The 6,319-nt window shown below is 38.4% G+C and overlaps 1 long non-coding RNA gene across 1 annotated transcript in view; it reads right to left on the bottom strand.

Annotated features, from left to right (window-relative positions):
• Positions 1-2,459: 2,459 nt before the first annotated feature.
• LOC124395458 overlaps positions 2,460-6,319 on the bottom strand; it is a 124,762-nt gene continuing 120,902 nt past the window's right edge. Inside the window, exon 5 of the long non-coding RNA XR_006927630.1 lies at positions 2,460-2,806. This is a non-coding gene — a long non-coding RNA (uncharacterized LOC124395458). The remainder of the gene's footprint in view (positions 2,807-6,319) is intronic.

Here is a 6,319-nt window from a genome sequence, read left to right as displayed (position 1 = left end):
TTACAGCGAGTATTATAGTGAGCTAATCACAGTCAGAATGGGACAGGGCAAACTTAGAGTCTGAACAGGCGTAGGTCAGTAACAGGAAATCACAAAACATGGAACAGAACAACAAGCGATCAGAGTGAGCGTCGGCTAAGTGAGCTCTTGATCCCAGCTTCCGACTCGACTTCATAGGTCGCCTTCTGCTGATGTCATCCAAAGGGAAGTGGGTGCGGCTTTAGTTAACTGGAGTGCAGGGAAAACCTGGGCTGAAGTCTCGGGATGGCATCTGCACACGAATCACACACCGCATACAAATACAATACAACCCGCAAAAAACTGCGGGTTGTAACAACAGCCAGTCAGTTTCACAATGCTCAACACTGAGATTCAAATTATAGACATCATATGATCAGCTGATAAACAATTACTACTGAAAAACACTTCCTTTTCAACCATTTTTAGTTTAATAACACAGTATAATAATTATCCACCATTCTTCTTTTTTTCTTCTTTCAGCTTCTCCAATTAGGGGTCGCCACAGCGGATCATCCGTCTCCATACCACCTGTCCTCTACATCTGCCTTTTTCAACCCAACTACCTGCATGTCTTCCCTCACCACATCCATAAACCTCCTCCTTGGCCTTCCTCTTTTCCTCCTTCCTGGTGTCTCCATCCTCCGCATTCTCCTACCGATATACCCCATGTCCCTCCTCTGCACATGTCCAAAACATCTCAATCACGCCTCCCTCACCCTCATCTCCAAAACGTCCTACATGCTCTGTCCCTCTAATAAACTCATTTCTAATCCTGTCCATCCTTGTCACTCTCAACAAAAACCTCAACATCTTCAGCTCTGCTACCTCCAGCGCCACCTCCTGTCTTTTACTCAATGCCACTGTCTCTAAACCATACAACATCGCAGGTCTCACCACAGTCCTATAAACTTTCCCTTTCACTCTCGCAGATAATCTTCTATCACAAATCAATCCTGCTATCACTCTTCTCCACCCACTCCACCCTGCCTGCACGTTTTTCTTCAATTCTCTAACACACCATTACATAATCAAAAACTAAAAGATCGTCAGCTAATTCATTATATTTATAGCTGGAATTAATGTTGTGGAATGTGCAATAAAACTAGTTCCGGTTATAACTCATATTATAGTAGCTATACTACAGTCGTTACCTCACCAGCAACCAGTTTCCTCCCAAGACCGCAAAAATGCAGTTTGTCATGTTATTAAATAACAGCAATGTTCTTCCTTATGAACATTTCCCAGCATTCCAAAACACGAAGGAACAGAATTGCCCAGGGTTGCCAGGCTTTTTAATAAACTTCTTAAAAAAAAACCCTTAGAAACCAGGTACCAACACTTTTATTGGCAAGAGAGACACTCTTTTTCAGACTTTTCATGGAGAATGTTGTCACTGTGGTGCACCTAAAATTCTAATTTGCAGTATCTGCAATATGCTTTTTTAAGGTCTTATAGTAGTAACAGTATCTTTCTTTCTTCTTGCAGTATTTGCAATCTACCAAACAACAGACATTTTAAATCATATGATATGTAAGTGTTGGTGGTAGTTTAGTGCTTAAGGAAATCCCAGCCACTCCACGCTGCCACTCTTGGGCCCCTTAGCAAGGCCAAGTTCGACTAGCAAAACACGTGTGTAGCTCTGCACACATTAATACATCTGAGTTAGACCTTTTTTACACCTACGGAGGAAAAGAAAAAGATTTGGTCTAGTACATACTTAAATATCCATTTTGAAGAAAAGCTAGACATCGTGAGGAGGTCGGCCATCCCCGAAGCTAGCTAGCGTGTCTCAGCCCGGGAAAGTGTTTGTTTACTACTTCCAGACCAGTGAATACGAGCGGTACCACTGGATTACAGCTTCTGAGGAGCAGTGCAAATTATAAGTCTGCATTTCTGGTGAGTGGCTTGTATTTTATTTAGATTTTTAATGGTTTTGTCATGTGATTAGACACATATTGATTCTGAACTGCTCCAGATGATGTAGGTGCACAGTTGCGTTTGTAGTGTAGAGGTTTAAAGTCTTAACTGGGTTTCTTGCTTTAGTAAAATGGTATTCACCCTTCACATGTGAAATGCCTCTCTCTCTGTAATGCTGCGTGTTGTTATATTGCGTTTTTGTATTGTATTCATGGTTTCTATAATCGTGACGTGATAGTGGTGGTATTAGGAGGTGGATTAAGTCTGGGTAAGTCCCCACTGAAGGTACCAAATGCACGGCCACTGAGTACATGTAAATGTAAGCGTTAATGTAAACCATAATAGGATGACTGCATTAATAAATAAATCAATAATAAACATCTTAAAATCTAAGGGACATTTGATATGTCAAAACTGTCACTGTATAAATCCAGAGTCTGGACTAGAAAAATAAACAGCTTTAGGCTCCCTCAGGCTTTTTCATCCTATTTTTAACATTTTTCTTTATGACCACTAGTGGTGCTGTTCTGCAGAAAACCTTGTCTACTCATGACATGACTTTATATTGTTTATATATGTTGGTGAACATTAATGCTTAATGTTCCAGTCCTATTTAGGTTTCTTATATTGTTCCATTTGGACAAATCAGGTTTATTTTTTCAACACTGAATCCTGAGGAATACCATGCACTTTAGTGCAGTCTCATTTTCAAAACTCTGCTAACAATCAAACGTCCTTCCATTTGCTTATAGTTTGACATTGCACATGTCATGATGGCACTTGTACCAGTTGTTTTGTGAGAGAGGGGATTAAGACACTTGTATCCCAGCTGGACTAGAGAAAGGACAGGCAGAGACTCATGGGACTCCTGAAAAAAAAAAAAAATAGGGGTTAACGAACAGGCAGTTCAGCTTGGCTTTAAAACCAGAAAGATCGCATCATATCTGAGGAATTTGGCATGCAAGATTATTGTCCTACATGGTTTTCTAAAAACATGAGCAAACACATTTGATTCAAATAGAGAAGGACAGTTTGCGGACAACCAGCTTCGTGTTTTTATTTTCTTTTTTTGAAAATGTGCCAAATCATTGTTTTAACTTCTTGCAAAATTCTATTCATAAGACTTTTTGCATCGCTGTGATATCGATCGACTTTTTTTTACACGGATGCATTCCAGCCCTCATTACTCGAATGGAAAAAAGAAAAAACAGGAGATGAGGGCTTTGTTTAGTCAATGGGTCCTGGTAGGTATTTCCTATTTAGGGAAAAGCAAATATATCATACCATGACATGTTCTTTCTACAAGTATATCTACATTTTTTTTTTTATCAAAAGCGTCACAGGAAAGTAGTTTGAAACCAGTGGTATGCATTGGAACTGAGATCCTGCTGCTATAATTTTTAGATTTTCATTTATAATGCATGTATAATGAGTAAGCAGCAGATGTGTAAAGAGTACCAGAAAGTCAGATACCTTACTGCAAAATAACTTAGTCCAAGGTCAATATGACTTGAGTAAATGTCTAAGAGTTTCTGATTTTAACTGTACTTTATGAATATTTGATTCAACATACACTAGTCCTCAACACCAAGACACATTTTAGTGAAAAGCCAAAAAACAGTTGATTTTTGAGGTTTAATTTCCTAAAATCGAAATCAAATTGTACACCTCGACACTGCATTAAACAGCATCAGTGGTTAGCAGTCAGGTATTGGTTATCCTTAGTAACTGCCTGGTCAAGCTCATGCGGTTTAAGTTAGTGTACTATTTTGTTTATACTCTGAAAAAAAAAGTTTTAAGTAAAACACAGTGCACCATTTGCACAATATCAGCTAGACGACTTCCAAGAACACTATAAATATATCTAAGGTGCTGGTTTTGTGCACTCTGAAGTGTGTGCCAGCAATGGTTCTGTAGAATAAAGTGACACAACCCAGAGGATAAACACCAGTGGACAAATGGGACAGGGATGACAGTGGAATGCATGGTGACTGACTTGTGTTTACCCCTCACATCCTCCTCTGCGTATTCTCCACCCCATGACAAGAAGATCATAACTAAAACCTGCTGGCCTGCAATCAGCATCCCTTCTGTTTTCAGCTAACTGTGTGTAACAAGGAGAAAAAAAACAAGACTGGTCTCAGACCAGTCACTATAGGACAGAGGCAGGAAGGAAAACACGCATTGTGGTCCAGGGAAGTGACTCGAAAGGCATTGAATCAGTGACGGAGCACCTGCGAGCGGCTCCAGGAAACTCGGCTCAAAATGAATGAGGGTTTTGGAAGTGACGTGACTCTGGAATGCGTTTAAGGGTGTGTTATGCTGTCTTTCCATAGCAGTTGCGTGCATTCCCAGATAATAAGCCTGGGCAAGACTAGAAATCAGGTGATTCATTGATTGTGCAAGATATTGTTGAGTAGTGTTTCAGATTGAGGGTGCTGTCTATCATTTATTTTAGAAATTCCTACATTTGTACACTCACAGCCCACATGATATACCACAATCAGTGCAAATATAGTGATGACTAAAATAATAGAAATTGCAAATCCGGATCAGCATGCATCACTACAATGTGGCTTCACAAACACTTCAGATGAACTTATTCTTCCCAATTAAATCATCAGTGATTTAAATTATCATACTTGAATATGAATCAAGCATCAACTTTTATTTTTAATAAATGCTCTATTCTGGGTCTCATTGAATCCAGAGCCTCTCCAAGGAACAGTGAGTGTGTAAGAGTGCAATATGCCCTAGATGAGACACCAGATAGTCATAGAGCCCAAAACACACATTTATACACTCTTTGACACCTTGGAGAAATGGCATTTTTTGTGAGGTGGGGTTGAACTCGAATTGAATTTCATGTACACAATAAGCAAGGTCAGAAAGAAAGCAATGATCCTGGAACTTTGAGGTATCTCTGATACTTTTTTTACTAATGTAATTATTGTTCTACTGTAAATATAATAGAATTGCATATTTATTATAATGTAAATAAATTCCCAAATAGGCCAGATAAAATAAAAAACAAACAAAAAAAATACAAGATACTCTGCTGTTTTACTATAGTCCACTAGAGGACAATGGCACATGTGATGGAATCTAAAATAAATGAATTAATAAAAGATATTCATATATCAAATTTGATCCCATCTGAATAAAATAACGAAAAAAAGGTACGGCGGCAGAGTATATTTACCCCAAATTATGTGATTTGTTGCAAATTGGCCAGCTTTAAAGCATGTTGTATTAAATTACTCCAAGTGACAGTGGAGTTGATTTGAACTGAATATCCTCAAGGATGTATGTGATTTTTAGGTATAGCAGTAGGACATGGACTGAATTTTTTGCTCACTGCATTGAAACTATAAGGATTTGTATGCGGTGTGTACTGGAGAATGGAATGTGAGCAGGAGTTTCAGGGATAATGGACAAGATATGACATGACATCATGTGATAAAGATCAAATACACTCTTCTTGTCTCTTCTCTTCTCTTCTCTTCTCTTCTCTTTTCTTCTCTTCTCTTCTCTTCTCTTCTCTTCTCTTCTCTTCTCTTCTCTTCTCTTCTCTTCTCTTCTCTTCTCTTCTCTAGTCTAGTCTAGTCTAATTTAATTTAATTTATTTTAATCTGGTCCGGCTGAATCTAATGAGCAGGGAAACCCTAAAACCTTATGCAGGTTGTGGGCTAAACTTGAGAAAGCTGGAGTTAGATCAATGCAATCATACCATCTAGTGTCTCCCACATGCTACTGCAGCAAGCTAGATCATAAACATATTGGTCAATAATGGTACATTTTGTTTTGGAATTCTGGCAAAAAAAATACAAATAAAAAATTCAGGAGTACAGAATTGATTATCATGATTAACCTTAACTGGATTTTTAGTAGAACTGTCCGAAAACCCTCTGACCATCTGTCAGAACACATGCTGAGCTAATCAGGTAAATGTGGTTTTGGCCAGATGTTCCAGCTTCCCCTTCTGTACATGTTTAAGATTTTCTAACAATTTTATTATTTTCTTGGAACATCTTGGCTCTAAAAATCAGAGCAGCTGAACAGGGTCGGTTCTGGCTCACCTTAATCATCCATTATGTTCTTTTCCCCTCACAATCTTTTCGGAGAGATCTGCAATGCACATCTGTTATATACAGTAGCTGTACTATAAATGTTTAGGTTATGTGAGAAAATATACATAAACTCCTGATCACACTGCTAGGCAAATCAGCATTCTGGCTGCGGTAACATGGCTAGGAGTTTTTGTCTGAACTTTTAGCACATTTCAGGCTTTATAATAGCTTTGTTTTTAGCATTTTAGCAGTAGAAATTGCTAGATAAATTCATTTTATATTTATATCTGTGTAGACTTTTTAGCTAGTTA

Source organism: Silurus meridionalis, chromosome 13, assembly GCF_014805685.1.
Source record: "Silurus meridionalis isolate SWU-2019-XX chromosome 13, ASM1480568v1, whole genome shotgun sequence".
NCBI lineage: Eukaryota > Metazoa > Chordata > Actinopteri > Siluriformes > Siluridae > Silurus > Silurus meridionalis.
Note: the sequence above shows the minus strand (reverse complement) of the source record. Positions and strands in the feature narration are given on the sequence as shown.